Raw genomic sequence first — 15,473 nt, 5'->3', positions numbered from 1 at the left:
TTGACATGTCTGACGGTTGGGGAAGAAAATAACAAAGCAACATTGTGTGAGACGTCAGACTACATGGAACCCAAATCGAAAGCGTCCATAACGAAGGCTTCTCCGTGGTGATATACGATCTCTAATGCTTTAGTGCTTCAAGGCCAAGACCACAGACACATCTTCTTTTTTGTTTTGTTTTGTTTTTTTTGTTTTTGTTTTTCGAGACAGGGTTTCTCTGTGTAGCTTTGTGCCTTTCCTGGAACTCACTTGGTAGCCCAGGCTGGCCTCGAACTCACAGAGATCCGCCTGCCTCTGCCTCCCAAGTGCTGGGATTAAAGGTGTGCGCCACCACCGCCCGGCATTAACAGAGACATCTTTAACTGACCCAAAAAGCCTATCTGAGAAAAAGTGTGCTGGGGCTGGGCAGAGAGCTCAGTGGCTAAGTGTGCTTGCCTGAGTTCAAATTCCTTACATGCATGTATGTATGTATCTATCTATGTATCTATGTAAGAAAGGGAGGGAGAGAGGGAGGGAAGAGAGAGAGGGAGAGAGAGGGGGGAAGGGAAGGGAAGAGAAGGAAAGGAAGAGGAGAGGAGAGGAGAGGAGAGGAGAGGAGAGGAGAGGAGAGGAGAGGAGAGGAGAGGAGAGGAGAGGAGAGGAGAGGAGAGGAGAGGAAAGGAGAGGAGAGGAGAGGAGAGAAAATCCAGGCATGGCTACATATGCCTGTAACCCCAGTACACTGTGGGGATGGTTACTGGGGCTCTCTTGGCCATCAGCCTAGCTGCAAGTTCAATGAAAGATACACACACACACACACACACACACACACACACACACACACACACACACCGAAAAGGAAGGAGTGAGACAGGATAGGCACTTCTTCCCCAAAATGTTGCACCCACAGACATGGGTGTAGGGGAGGCAGCTAGAAAGGATGGATTTGAAAGGTCCCTACCAGCCCCCTAGGACATGAGGCCACTAGGACAGAAGGACCCAGACATGATCGAAACCCCCAGAAGTCTAGAGCCCCCAAGCCTCCTGCACTGGGTCTTCCTTAGACCATTCACAGTAGCTACTCAAGGCTCATGCTTATTTTCAGGCCAGATGGTCACATAAGGACTAGGGATCCAAAGGCTCCACAGCCAGCCAAACTCAGGTGAACCGCTAGGGTGTTCTCCAGCTTCCTGTGAAGAATTCACCAGTGGGAATGGGGAGTGGGCCATGACTCCCCAAGTTCTCCTACTTACTTCAAATGGCTCAGACCAAGATGGAAATCCATTCTGCAGTAATTTCAACAGGCAGAGGGGATGACGGAGTCACAAACCAAGGACAACTGTCCAAGGAGGTCGCCTGCCCAGATCAGCCAGCTTCTAGTCTAGAAGAGTTCTAGTTTCCACATCCCGGAGGAAAAGGCATAAAGGACTGCCAACTTCCTCCAGCTGTTCTGAATGTTAAATAAAACACACGGAGCTCACAACAGTGCCTTGTTCCGAGCAGGTACCAGAGGAAAGGTCCATGAAATCACACGGGCTTCGGTGGGAGACTCATGTGGGTGACTGGTTATCCAGGCTTGCTCCAATTTGAGCCTACAATAAATAACTAGTAAGAGGGCCAAGCAGGTAACTCAGCCAGCAAAGGTGCTTGCCACCAAGCTGGACAACCTGAGTTCAATCCACAGGACCCACATGGTGGAAGGAGAGACCCAACTCCCCCAACAACTGGATCGCTGACCTCCACATGTGTGCTGTGGCACACGCTGGCCTGTGGCACACACACAGTAAGTAGATGAACAGTAGCTCCTCAGGCACTGTGTTCTGTTCTTATGACCTCGGCTTTGTGGTATCTAAGTAGCCAGGAGGAACCACCTTTGAAAATCTACACAGCCTCTGCCTTGGTACTGTCCCTGAGCGCCAGAGTCTGTATAAAATAAAGAGCAGTATTCGAGTCAATGGGAGAGCATCCTGTGCTACACACTGAAGAATGCTCTCCCCAGGAAGAACCCATGTGCGACATATAAATCATCACGTCGTGCTTTTTATTTTGGCTGCCAGAAAGCTCTGATCCTAAATTATGGCCTATGCATGCCCCCTGGAGGGAGTCTTGAGGTCTGTATGGATGAATTTAGTTTCCCACCATCATGACCAATTAATTAGTCTTTGTCCTGTGTCTTATTTGTACTTTATGACATATTGGATGTGTGACCTTAAGCGCTCTCAGCCTTTAATGGCAACAGAGAGATATAAACACAAACTATTAACACCAACATGAATATAATGTGATTTTAATCACCAGATACTCAAACGGGCTGGCCACACGCTCACCCAGCACCTACAGGGAGACGCAGCCCGTTGTGATACTAATACAGTAAGCTGTGCAGCTCTCGGGTTTACACTGGCCATAACACATTTTGAGAAGTTCTTAGGAAATCAGCAAATTACCCAGTACAGGGCCAGCGAAATAGCTCAGAAGGTAAAAGCATTTGCCAGATTTGATACTCAGGACCCACGTGCCAATTCCTGCAAGTTGACCTCTGACTCCACACACGTATCGTGGCAAGCACAGGACCCTTAGACACTCAGCCGTGAAGAGAGTACCTGCCGCTCTGGTAGGGGATCTGAGTTCAAGTCTCAGTTGTTGCCAACTGGCTCGCAACGGCCTGTAAACTCCAGCTCGGGGATCCCGACACCATCTTCTGGCTTCTACGAGTATCCACAACCACAGGCACATACCCACACAAACACATACACAGCTAAATAACTACGTAAGATTATTAAGTACACAGCTCAGGTCAACAATGAAGACACAATTCTCTTCAGAAAATGAACACCACCCTACGTGTGGGATGTCAATCTAGACATCCTTTCTCCTTTCAGAGACCATCCCCCATGGCTGGCTACGTCTATTTAGAGTAACCCCACAGGAAAGGCTAGGGTTTCTATGCTTGTTAACAATAAAGGAAAACTTCACAGCACAGGCCCATGGAAGACTGAACAGTGAAGACACCACCACTACGGATCATTAGTGATCCCAAACAGCCCACCCAGACATCACCTGGGGCACACAGGACAAGAAGACCCTCCAGTCCACTGGGCTCCCAACGTGGTCACTCTGCTGCATCACCAAACAGAAAAGGAGCCTGCTCTGCTGTCTGGCCCCATCCTGTCACATCTCTCTCACTATCTGTCAGTGTGTGCCCACCGCTTCCTGGTCAGCTCTCCATCTCACCAGCCCTGGTACACTCCTTACCAGCTTGTCCCGCTCAGACCTCTCTGCGGACACCTTCACCTCCTGTCTCCCTGTTCCCCCCTGAGGGCAACCAGACCACAGCTCTCAGATTAAGATCTTCCTTGGTCCGTGGCTTTGGGCACAGGGCACTGGCTGTACATCACAAAGGCTCTTGACTCTTCTGACTCCTTTCTCAGAGGTCCTCTATATCCCGTGCCAGTAACTTGCTCTTATAAGACGGGATGCTTCTAGCTAGGAAGCTACAGATCTGTAGAGAACGTGCCAAATGAAAGGGGCCCTGGGTTTAATCTCAATACTGGAGGTAAACATGAGGTCTGCAGATGGCTCAAATAAATGTTTGCCAAACACACACGAGGATCTGAGTTCAGATCCCAGCACTGACATGAAAACTGGGCACAGCAGTTGGTGTCTATAATCCCAGGGCTGAAGAGATGAACACAAACAGATCCTTGGAGCTTGGTAGACAGCCAACCTAACCTAATCAATGAGTTCCATGTTCATAAACACCCACACAAATGCGCGCACGCGGGCGCGCACACACACACACACGCACACGCACACGCACAGAGCGCTATCGGTATTGGTAGCTACCACTGGATTTCCTTGAAAAATCTACACCCTTGCCCACAGGGCTGGCCTGGAAACTATGCTGACAGCTGGCTGGCTGGGAGACAGGGCTTTCTGCTTCCTCCTGGACTGCACTCTGCAGAGCTGCTATGGCCTCAGATGGTGACAACTGGCCCAGTTCTCACACAAACACTTCACTGTGGAGAGATGCAAACACTGAATCAACACTTTTTCTACTCTCGGGAGCTAGGTTTTAAGCACCACAGGTGAGCTGACGGAGCCGCTCTATAAACCATGCTTAGCAACCGATCATGTGCCAGCTTGGTGCTGACTCAGCATACTCTTAGCAACCTTGTCCTCTAGGTGGACTTTCCACCGAGTTAAGTGTGTTCAGTGCCAGTATCCCGGAAAGAAAACTAACCTGGTGCTAAGATTTCCCCAGGCCAAACCCCGACCCATCGTGGCCTTGGCTGAGTGACCAGATTTTCCTGCATTTCAGCACCTACAGAACCCCAAGTTCACCCAAAAATTGCCATAAGCCACTGAAATACAGTAAAGTCAAAAAAAAAAAAAAAAAAAACCAGAAATACACAAAGACATGCAAATGATTATAAAAGCACTATCCTGGTATACAGTGAGGCCCCGTCTCAAAAGAAAACAAAAAGGGGGAGAGATAGAGGGAGGAAGGGGAGGGGAGGTGGGAAGACAGAAGAGGAGAACAGCAAGGCCACACTGAAGTCACACTAGCCTGCTCAGACCAAGAAGGGATAGCTAATAATTTATCCCCTGGGGTTGGAGCACAACTCAGCGGCAGGACACTTACCTTCCATGCACAAAGCCCTGGGTTGCATCCTCAGAGCTGCAGAAAGACTAATTACAGCCCACCCCCAATGTAAGCACCTAAGGAAGCCTCTCTGAGCCAAAAGATGTAATGCACGCTCTAAAATGGGTGACTGTCTCACAGGCAGCAGGACTGAATGCCTACACCACACGTTCCAGCTGCCCCTGCACTTGAGCAGCACAACGCAAACACATGCCGCACACACAACTAGATCCCAAATTCCAACTGAGACAGAGACTCAAAAACGTACGCCTATCGGGAACACGAGCCACTTCCTGAAGTCAAGATTCAGGACAGCCTATAATCTTCCACCAACCTAGAAAACAAGTGATAAGCCCATCCACCAGGAAAACCATTAACACACTCCGCTTCTCTGTCACCGGGGCAATTTACAGAGGCTAATTTTAATCCTACCACTAATCCCATGGTTCTACCGAATCCGTCCCCAAGTTTGTGTTGCTATGGCGAGTGCTCATAACACCAGGAATGCACTTACTGGCGGTTTTAGGAACAAGACCATCCTCCTCCCCTCGTAGATTTTTCAAAGTACAAAGCCATTTCTGGGAAGAGGAAGACAATTGGGTGCCTGGGTAATATGCTGTTCTCATCACAATGACCATTATGGCCTCGTGCCAAGTGCTACTCCAGGACAGAACATCATCATCATGCTAATGGGTCATGCCAAAGACATGGGAAGTACTGGTATGATTGGAATGACCCATCTGGATCTGGGGGAATATGATTACCAATGAATGATGGTATTTTCCCTTACTGGCACAGAAATACTGTATCACTGATCATCTCAATGTGACTGGGGTGCAGGGAAAATCACAGCTCCCCTGTTCACACTCTGGGCAGTGCCCTGCCTACAGCGTCCACAGAACATGGCTTAGGGACACACATATGACCAGGCCTGTTTGTTTACTTCTTTCTAAAGCCAGGATGATGAAGGCTAGCAAGGCCATCTGAGAAGACACAGTATCCAGAGGTGCTGGGGCCCCGGAACAGCACAGCTACACAATGGTCAGGGATGGAGGAGATCGGCCGTGACAGGGCATGTTGATGCCCTCCTGAATCCCAGCATGAAAATCTACCCTTGTGAATAAAATGCAGTCTAACCAGAAATCCCCAGCTAGAGTGTGCGGACAAAGCTGTCACACGCGAAAACATCGACTACAAGTGTAGGTAATTCCATAACAGCTCAGTAAAACTAGAGAACTAATCTATGAAATCACCACTAAAACCAGGAAGCCGTGAATATAGCAACCTGCTACATATATGTGTGTGTGTGTGTGTGTGTGTGTGTGTGTGTGTGTGTGTGTGTGTGTGTGTATTCCAGAGGTTGGGGAAACTAAGCCCTTAAAATGGAGGGTGGGAAGGAAAACACACATCTTTAGCTCTAGGTTAAAATCTCAAGAGTAATAAAGAACTAATGTGTAAATATTCTCTTTCTGACCAGCAGGATCCTTAGTCTTACTCCCAAGGAAAAGTCTTGCCCCGCCTATAGATCTCCAGGTTTTCCTGAATTGGCATAGTCATTCAACACTTAATGGCAAACTCTTTCCCATAAACACGAGCCTTGCTCACCACTCATAAATGCCAGCTGAAGAACCTGCTAAAGCCACAGCTACCTCTGGGCACAACTTCCAATGCATCACTGACCGTACTCAATTTCAAAGAACATTCTCGAATGCCAAAATAAATCAACGTCCAGCAAAGCTCCCAGTCAGCTCACGCAATATAGGTTAAATAGAACCATATGGTAAAGACAGACACATGTTGCCCTTTGCTGAAACAAAGGACAAAAATTCCTAAACAAATTGTCCCTTACCCTTTCACATGGGAGGATGTGGAGCTGATTAGAAGGATTTCTGAAGTGCTAAGAATGCTGGGGTGGGGGGAGGGGAGAACGCCGGGGGCAGGGAACTCACTGCCTCACCATTAACAAAATATTAGACTCCACAGAGCACCTCCATTTCTGAGCCTCCCTCTAGGTCTAACACCGTGTTGTAACCTCTGAGCACCGTCTCCTAACCAAGCAGGGGGAGGGCGGGCCAGCTGTGAGCAGGAGGCTGTGGCATCAGCGGGTCCCCAGGGTATGAGAGGCAGCCAGAGACAATCTACCTGTTCTGAAGGAATAAAACACCTGCTCAACTAAGCTTGGAAACAAAATAGCAAGACATGTACCTACCTCCTCCCACTGCTGTGGAGACAGACCTCCCCTGCTCCATGTCGGGTATGGAAAGCATTCAGACAGCAGCAACTTCACTAAATTCCTGACTCACAAACACCCAGAGCAAAATAATCTACCAGGATGAACACATCCTGGAACACAGAGACACCGTCTGATGAAACTGCCTTTTGGATTATTTTTTCCCCTCTTCTCCAGTTTTGTGTCTTACTCATTACTTAACATATATTTACATGTTTGCTTTGTAAAAATAGCTTTAGGTCTAATTACACTGCTTAGTAACTTCCAGTACCATTTGGGCTGAAGATTAAATGCCAGCTCTTTCTTGAAAAACTACTTTTAAGGCATGTTGAGAGGCACAAAATGATACTTCTCGACAACTCGGATGTGTGTGCTCCGGAGAGCATTTCCTTCCACACACAAACACCAGAGTTCTCAATCTGGCAGGGAAGGCCACAGCTGCCGGGGGACACGTGTAGGCAGATGGGGGTGGGGGGATAAAGAAGGGCAGAGTGGACAGTTGCCACTGCCAATTTGCACCAATCCTTCAGAAATACACCTCATTTACCTCAGCAGACAGGCCAGGACATTTACAGGCCCGGGAATGTAGTCATAGGCATGAAGTATGTCTCCCCGGAATAAAATTAACTTTCGAGCTGTTTTGTCTAAGAGCCAGATAAACATTTCACATTCACACTCAATGCCTCCCTTTTCAACCTTCCTTCCACGAGGTTAACGTTATTAATAAACTCTCCATCAATAGAAACACTCGGTAGGATTCCTTTCTTGAAATGAAAGTTTCTGGTAGCTTTCAAAAATTCTTGAAAATTCTGAAGTAATCATAGCCGGCTTCCAGTGACAGAAGACTCCCAGCCCACCCTCCTGGGCAGGAAGGAGGGGAAGGGAGCACTTGGAACAGGGAAGAAAAGGGTCCCACCTCCCCCAGCTGCAAAATCCCTCCTGGGGGAAGAAGGGAGGATGGAAGCCAGGGCTTGAACGTGGAAAGTGCTGCCCCTCAGATGCCCCTGATACTCTAAACCCTGAACAGGTGGTTGCCACAGCACTCCAGGCCTTCTGGTGCGGAGGCTGGGATCAGGGCCCCCCAGTCAAGGCGGCAGGACCAGTCACAGCAGAAGCAGACGAGAGTAAAACCCTTCCCACAGCCCCTGAGCAGCTCCAGGGTCCGCATCCACACCTGCCTCCCAGCATCTGCACCTTCCTCTCAGCCAGGGACACCCACAGCCCCAGATTCCCCAAGCCCCTTCCCCCTTCCCGGGGCTCCACCACAGCCCTCCATCCTGAAGCTGGGCTTGCTGGGAAAACCAGCTCCTGAGGAAGTTGCAGTTCCCAGCAGCACCAGAGGGGTCGCTCGCCTGCCCCGCCAGCAACGGAGTCCTGAAATGAGTCCCTCATGCTTCCACGTGAATAATTCTGGAAGCTAAGGTCAAAGGTGCCGGACTGTAGGCAGCCTGCAGAAGCCTAGTGAAGCACCAGGACAAAACTCCGGTGGACTCACAACTCGGCTCTGGAGGTACGAACTCAGGAAGATGGGAGCTAGGGGATTTCCCTGCTGTTTCCAGAACTTGGGGGATGGGAGGGGGCACTAACAAAGAGATGCATTTTTTAAAAGGACTTCGTCAGAATGGCTTTTTTCCAAGTACTAAGACATACAAACACGTACTTGGTAAGCTGTCTGCTTTTGAGGAAGGAATGCTATTCGCAGGTTCAAAAGTTTATAAAGCAAATGCCTAACTAAATAAATTTGTTTCTCCTTTCTTCCACGAGTTCCATTAATTATGATCAAATCCACGTGCAGCGCTAAGAGAACTTTTGGCGATTCAGGATGAGTGTGGCCAGTCAAAAAAAAAAAAAAAAAAAAAAAAAAAAAAAAAGCCAAAGTGAAAGCTGATATGTTCCCCTGCCCAGTAACAGCCATGTCTGCTTTGGTTGTGAACCTAGGGATAGTATAAGCGAACTATTTCGTGTAGTCCCACAATTAACACCTGTCCTTCTCTCCTGAACTCAAAGTCGAATAAGAAACCAAGCAGTGAGATGACCAGGAGACCCTCTAAAGGAGCAACATTATAACAGGAAAGCACAGAGGCTGGGGGATGCTCCCTCCCTCCTGCCCCACATAATCAGCTTACATTTTGGCTCCTACTTTCACAGCCTTAAGGTATAACGCCGCTGAAACTCTACACACTCCAGAGTCCAGTCCCACTCGACGCCACTCCCACACAATTCTTTTTCAAAGATAACTTCTGGTAAATTATGAATAAGGCAAAAACATATCTGGAGTATGAATACACAAAAACCTACAACAATCCCTTAAACCCAGGACTGGTTTTTCGAGAAGGAACCATGACTAAACTCCACTTAGGTTGCCAGAGTATATTACCATCTTCCCCCAGTTGAAGACTGGGGGCCATCTGTTAGGAGTATTCCCCACTTCAAAGTATTCTTAAAGAATCTCCCTTTCTCCTTCACGTAATTGTTGCTAAACTTAATCACATTAAATGCTCCACTTATAAAACTCAAATATCTCCTAGTAGGAGCCAGTAAGGCAAACAGAGTTAAAAGTTTCATTTATGAACGTGGAGACACCATGTGACATGTTGTGGGGGGGGGAGGGCTTCTCTCAATCCACTCTAACAGGGTCTCTGGGACACCGTGGGAAGTTTAAGAAACAAGTAAGATTTCAACATCCCCGGAGAATTTTTAGAGGTACCTTAGCTGCCTCTACAAGGTGTTTACAAATAACAGTGTTCAAAAACTGCCAAGACAGGCTACCAGGAGGGCACACACATCAGCAATTAGTATCAGATACACATACCAAAGTAAAAGTTTGGGGCCCCAAGGTGATTTCATGTACTAGATTTTTAAAAGCTCAGAAACACAAGTAATCAAAACTCCCTTCTCTCTGTCCACCGTTGGGAGCAGTGAGTAACCAGAGCCAGGCACTGTGGTGTTTTGTTCCCGTTTGGAAAGCCATGCCTACTCCTCTGGCTAGCTTTATTACAGACACACTGGGACGGCTTCTGTTTTAGAAGGCTAATGTACTCTGAAGGCTTCAGTATATTCAAATTAGCAAGTGTCAGGAAACAAGTTCTCCTAATGAACTAAGAAAATATTCGACATGTATTTATCTTAACACACCAGGATTTTAATTTGATTATCAAAACAGTTGTGAGCCTTTCCCTGAGTTTCAGTTTATCCCAGAACCCATTCGAGATAGCTATGGGGTCACTCTGGTGGAAGTAAAGCTGTCCCCTCCAGTGACCCAACTCACACCCCTGACTCCACGGCAGCTCAACTCTATCTCCGATTTTGCTAGAGGGGGAGGGGGCCCTTCGAAGTCATGCACAATAGTAAGTAGTGTGGTAGCTTTAATTCTAGCCGGTCGGTGTAAATAAAAATAACACAGCTGTTTTGACGAAACAATTAAAGAGTGCAAGAGAAAATGAAGGAGTGATAAAAATGGGCTCTTGTGTACAGGGCAGTAGCAAATATCCTATCAAATGGCAAGCATGCCTAGTTCCTTAAAGTAACACATTCCTAAACCGAAATACTTCAGTCATATTAATAGGGAGGTTTAAAACGTAATCTGGAAAGATCCTGCTGGGGAGCTATTCTCTTGGCTTCTACGCCGGTCAGCGCACATCAATTTTTAAATTATATTTAATCAACATTCAAGACTTAATGGTAGGTTCACCGGGACGTGACTTTCTGCTGTACCTTTAATTAAGACGCCGTCTAAAGTTCTTCCGAGACTTGCTGGTTAAGTGGGCACCGCGAGTGGACCAGAGGTCCAAGCACTCGGTCCTTTGTTACTCAATGGACACCCTGGAAGGCCCGCCCCAGCCCAAGGGCACATCTGGGCTTCCAGGAACAAGCCATCGTCCACTCGGGGCCTCCTCTCCACGCAGACAACCATGAGGTCCCACGCGTAGACCACCAGAGGCCCCCGCCCTCCCCCCACCCCAGCAGCCGCCGGCACCCCCGGACCCACCGGCCACTCCCGCCCCAAATCCGCCCCTGGGGGGGGGGGGAGCAGAGCCCAACTCAGGTGTGGAGACTTACATAACCGCCCCCCAGAAAGCGGGGGGGGGGGGACGCCTCCCCTCCCGACCCACCTCCAACCGAACAAAGTGAAGTTTAAAATAGAAACCAATTACCTGGCCTGCCCGCGGTGCTGGGCCGCGAAGCCCCGCCGCGCCTCCGTCAAGCCCCCCGACCCCTGTTCCTCCCCCGTCCCCCCCAGACACACACACACCCGGCTGGGCCACCCCTCCCTCCCTCTGTCCCCCTCCCTCCCCGCCCACGCACACCCACGCCGCTGTCCCACGAGTTCGCCGCCCCTCCCTCCCCCGCCCTCCCCGTGCCCACGCCCCTCCCCCACGGCCCCGCGCCCCCACGGCCCCGCACGGACCCCCGTCTTTGTTACGGTGCGAAGTTGGGCTGCGGGTCCCCGTCTCTTTCACTTCTTGGGTTACAGTGCTGCAGGCGTGTGACGTCCGCTCCACATGACGGGGGCGGGCGGGCGGGCGGGGAGGGGAGGGGAGTGGGGGGGGCGGGCACCCGAGGAGAGGGGGCGGTGGACCCGGGGGCCTCCCCCTTCGGCGCCCCGCCCACGGCCCGCCCCCCGCAGCTCGCAGCCCAGCAACAAGCGGCCGCCGCCCCCGCCCCCGGGACGGGCAGGTGGGTGTCCCGCCCCCCAGCCGCACGCCACGCCCTCTAGGGCGGGCAGGTGGTGCCCCGCCCCCGCGCGCCCTCCCCTACACCCCCCCCATCAGCCACCCAAGGCCCCACGCCCCCCCCCCCAGAGGCGCCGAGCCGCCCCGGACACACAGAAATAGGAATGATTTAATGCAACGACATACCCATTCCTCAAGCCACCCGGGCTCGCTGAGATTGGAGAGAGAGGGCCCGAAAGGGGTGGCGATCCGGTTGGGTGGAAACGGCCCGCGTAGGAGGGGATACGCGGACTGACAACACCTAGTAACCGAGTTGGAAATCTCAGGAGCCCGGGCACCCTCGAGGTGACCTCGGCGCAATCAGACGCTGCCCACAGGGTGTGGACACTGTGCCTTCCAAGGTCTGTGCCCCCTCCCCAGGGGTCTCTAGAAAGGGGAGGCGCACGCGTGTATTTAACCCAACATTGCATCATCACCACCACCACCCCCAGTGAATCGCAAGGCAGACCACCGAGCGCCCCGAAGGCCCAGCATTTAAACACAAAACTAGGCGATCCAGGTCCCGAAGAGAGAGTGCCGCACTAATCACCCATCACTGTGGATGTTCCTAAGAAGAGTGCAGCAGATTCAGACAGTAGGCGGCTTGGTGTGGCCGGTGACACAGTCGGCCCGGGAATGTACCCGCTGTGCAGAGCCAACGCGGCCAGGGCGCAGCCCTGCTAAGACCGGTGAGCACCAGAACTTTTCATTAACCGTGAGCAGTTCGCATTCTAGAATTTACCATGGGCTAAGTATCACTCCCCGTGACAGAGTGAAATTGGAAGTTGGAAGACGAACGGTGCCCTTCAGTTTTATATGGAGTTAACATCCTTTTCAACAACCCACGACCTCTGCACGTCTGCTATCGGCAAGTGGCTGCAACACGACCCCACTGGCGCCTGGAACCAGGCGGATGGAGCTGCTCCAGAGTGCCCAATGGTTGAGAAGTGTTATCAATCGTCCCTCTTTCCTTCCCGTGTGGCAGGTTTCGACTTGAATCCGAAAGTGCCTCTACTGCCCAGTCTTCGCAGGAAGACGTTGGGAGGGGGCAGGGTCTCCACTTGGACTGCTGCGTGCGCATCTAGCTGGACAGACTTGGATAAAAGCGTGTCCACGTCTACAGCACACATCTGTGCAAATGCGGGAGCCTGCGGATGCGCGCGGCTGGCCGGACTCTGTGCCGACACATGGACGCGTGCACGCGCGTGCGCGCGCTCACACACACCCCAAATTACCTCCGGGATAGAGAAAGCTGCTGCGGATTGGTCGACAGAGCCGTCACTCACACCCAGGGGGCAGGGAGACTTTTCAAGGCAGTTTCTTTTTTCTCTCTCCCTCCCCTCCCTGTCGTTCTATTTAATGGTAAAACAACAGCAGAGCTCTGAAAGTTAGCCATCTATGCGGAGTTTGAACCCCTAACGAGGCCGGAGTCACAGGATACCATTTAAATATATCCCGTACGTCCACAATGGACGAAAAGGGAAATAGCCTGAGCGAGGAGCCTGGAGTAAAGGGGGGGGGGGGGGGGGGGGCAATCGGGGCGGGTAGACTCAGGGTAGTGTTCTCAACACCCCAAAAGAGACTTTGACCTTTGAGTGATTTAATAATTAAAAAATGTTTTCACACGTCAGATTATAACAAATGTTCGTCCCTAATTTTTAGAGTCGTTATTTTATTATTTAAGCATGCTGAAGCAAGCATGTTTCCTTAAGAAAGAACTGACCTATTTTTGGCTGGAGATAAACGATCATGTTAACAGATGTTAATCTTGTAATCTGTTTTTCCTGTAAAGCACTTCACATACCCAAGCTCCAAGACCTTAAAAATAACATCTTTTCCAAAAAGACCTGACGTCACAATCCACTCCCTGGGAAGAAGAAAAAAAATCACACTCCCCTCCAGTTTTTCTCTCCTGCAATGATTTCAAAGACATTAAATCTTTTTCACTTTATAAGTGCCGATTTGTTCTGCCTCAACTCCCACAGGCTTTTATTTGCATTTCAAATTCCACAGGTTACACCAGTCGCCTTTTCAAAAAAAAAAAAATGTAAACTAACAATGAAGCAGTAAATGGCTTTTTGTGCATCTGGATTAAATAAGACACCGAATGAATATATTTTAAAAGAAGGGGCGAGAAGTTGATCTGTGCTCACCCGAAGACCAAGAGACTCTTCATCAGCCAAGCTAGGCAATGAGTTAGCTCGCTACACACACACAACCCGAGGCTGGGGGTTGGGGGCACTGGGCTGGTCTGCTGCGGAGAGCTTGTTAACGCTGGTGATGGATGCGGCTGACTTACAGACCCACATTTTTTCGGGTAAAAGGCTGGTTCTCTGGAGTCCTAATTGCAGGGATCCACTGGTTTCCCGACTCACAAAGCCTGATAGTCATTGCACACCGGCCTTCCTCCATGAACCACTGGCTTATAAGACCCCACTGGCCTGGCTTTTGACAAACTTATTCAGACAAAGTTTCTTTAAAACTTGACGAGGCGGTTTAATCTAAATACTGATCTTAACTATTCGGCATGTTCTCCCTGGAAATGGCAGAGGAGGCGCCGTTCCAACCCCCACCCCACCCCCGCAGCATACACCCCTCTGCGTTCTTCTCTTTCACACACCCGGGTGTAATTCGTGTGTGTGTATGTGAGTGTACATATATATGGCTATCAATAAGTCCCCCACCCCCACTCTACTATACCCCAGCAAGGCAAAGCGCAATTCCGAGGAGTCCCCGCCGCGCAGATCTCCTTCCCACCCCACTCGGAGTCACTTCCAGAACCTCGCCCCCGCCCCCACCCCTACGCGAACTTCCCTTTCTAGAGATCCCACTTTTTTAGTGTTAGGGTCACTCCAATCTCCCCGCTGACCCGCAGAAGCCCGGGGAGGGGACAGTGAGAACACCCCCCACCACCACCACCGAACACAAATACGCAAACAAGTCCCCTAGGCAGCAGCGCTCTGTGCCCACAGGCATCGATCCCCTCCGCCAAACCCTTAATAATTGAAGCGGCTCCTCCGGCCCCGCCGCCCATCACCCACCTTCATTAGCCAGAGCGTTTTACTTTAAAGTAAGGCAATTTGCTCTTTGTCTCCTAATGGATGAGAGCGCATCCGAGCTCCCCTCCTCCCGCGTCGCCTTTGACGAAGTGTACAAAGCCAGAGCCTCTTCCGCGCTCCCACCCCGGCCCCCACCCCGCCCCTCCACTGCGGTAAAAGCCACCTCCCGGGCGCTCGCCCCGCCACCCGAAGTTGCATCTTCTCCTCTCCTGGAATTGCAGAGCGGAGTAACTACCAACACAGAAAAGCCAAGTCGCCCTCCTGGCGCCAGGGACCTTCTACAGGGCGCGCCCCCTGCCCAGCACGCCCCCACCCCACGGGGCACAGCAGGGTCTTGGGCACATTGTGGGTCCCGACCCTCCCGGCCCTGCCTGTCGATCCGCCCTCCCACGGGCCAGGAAGCGCCCCCGCCCCACGGCCCCTACCTTGGAGGAGAGGCGGCGGGCCCCGGGAGGAGGACGCGCACGCCCCGCGCATCTGAAGGTGAAGCAGAGCGCCCGCGGCGCCGAGCCGAGCGCTGCTCTAGACCGACCGCGCCAGCTGCGCCCGGGCGCGGGGGACGCGCGAGGGCGCGCGGGACCCGCCACGCGCCCGGCCCCCCTCCGCGCGCCGCGCGCGCGCCCGGGACGCACCCGCCCCGCGGGGGCCCAGGCGCCGGCAGGGCTCGGAGGGACTGCACCGAGCAAAGACGGGGACCCGGCGTCCACGGCCGGAGCAGGCCTGAGGCTTCCCCCAGCCCGGGAATGGTCTGCCCTGAAGGAAACGCACACGCTCCACTATTGTCTCATCAGCACAAAGTTCTGCCACACTGCGGAGAAAGTCTGGAGGCTCACGATGACTCAGACCCAGAT

At 51.5% G+C, this 15,473-nt stretch overlaps 1 protein-coding gene across 1 annotated transcript in view; it reads right to left on the bottom strand.

The window, feature by feature from the left end:
* Znf516 (zinc finger protein 516) overlaps nucleotides 1–15,190 on the bottom strand; it is a 51,487-nt gene extending 36,297 nt beyond the window's left edge. Inside the window, exon 1 of the mRNA XM_052741407.1 lies at nucleotides 15,048–15,190. The gene's annotated coding sequence lies outside the window, so the exon portion shown is untranslated. The remainder of the gene's footprint in view (nucleotides 1–15,047) is intronic.
* Nucleotides 15,191–15,473: the final 283 nt, after the last annotated feature.

The sequence above is a fragment of the Peromyscus californicus genome, unplaced genomic scaffold (genome assembly GCF_007827085.1).
Source record: "Peromyscus californicus insignis strain IS unplaced genomic scaffold, ASM782708v3 Scaffold_17__1_contigs__length_78620276, whole genome shotgun sequence".
NCBI lineage: Eukaryota > Metazoa > Chordata > Mammalia > Rodentia > Cricetidae > Peromyscus > Peromyscus californicus.
This window is presented reverse-complemented; position numbering and strand designations above follow the sequence as displayed.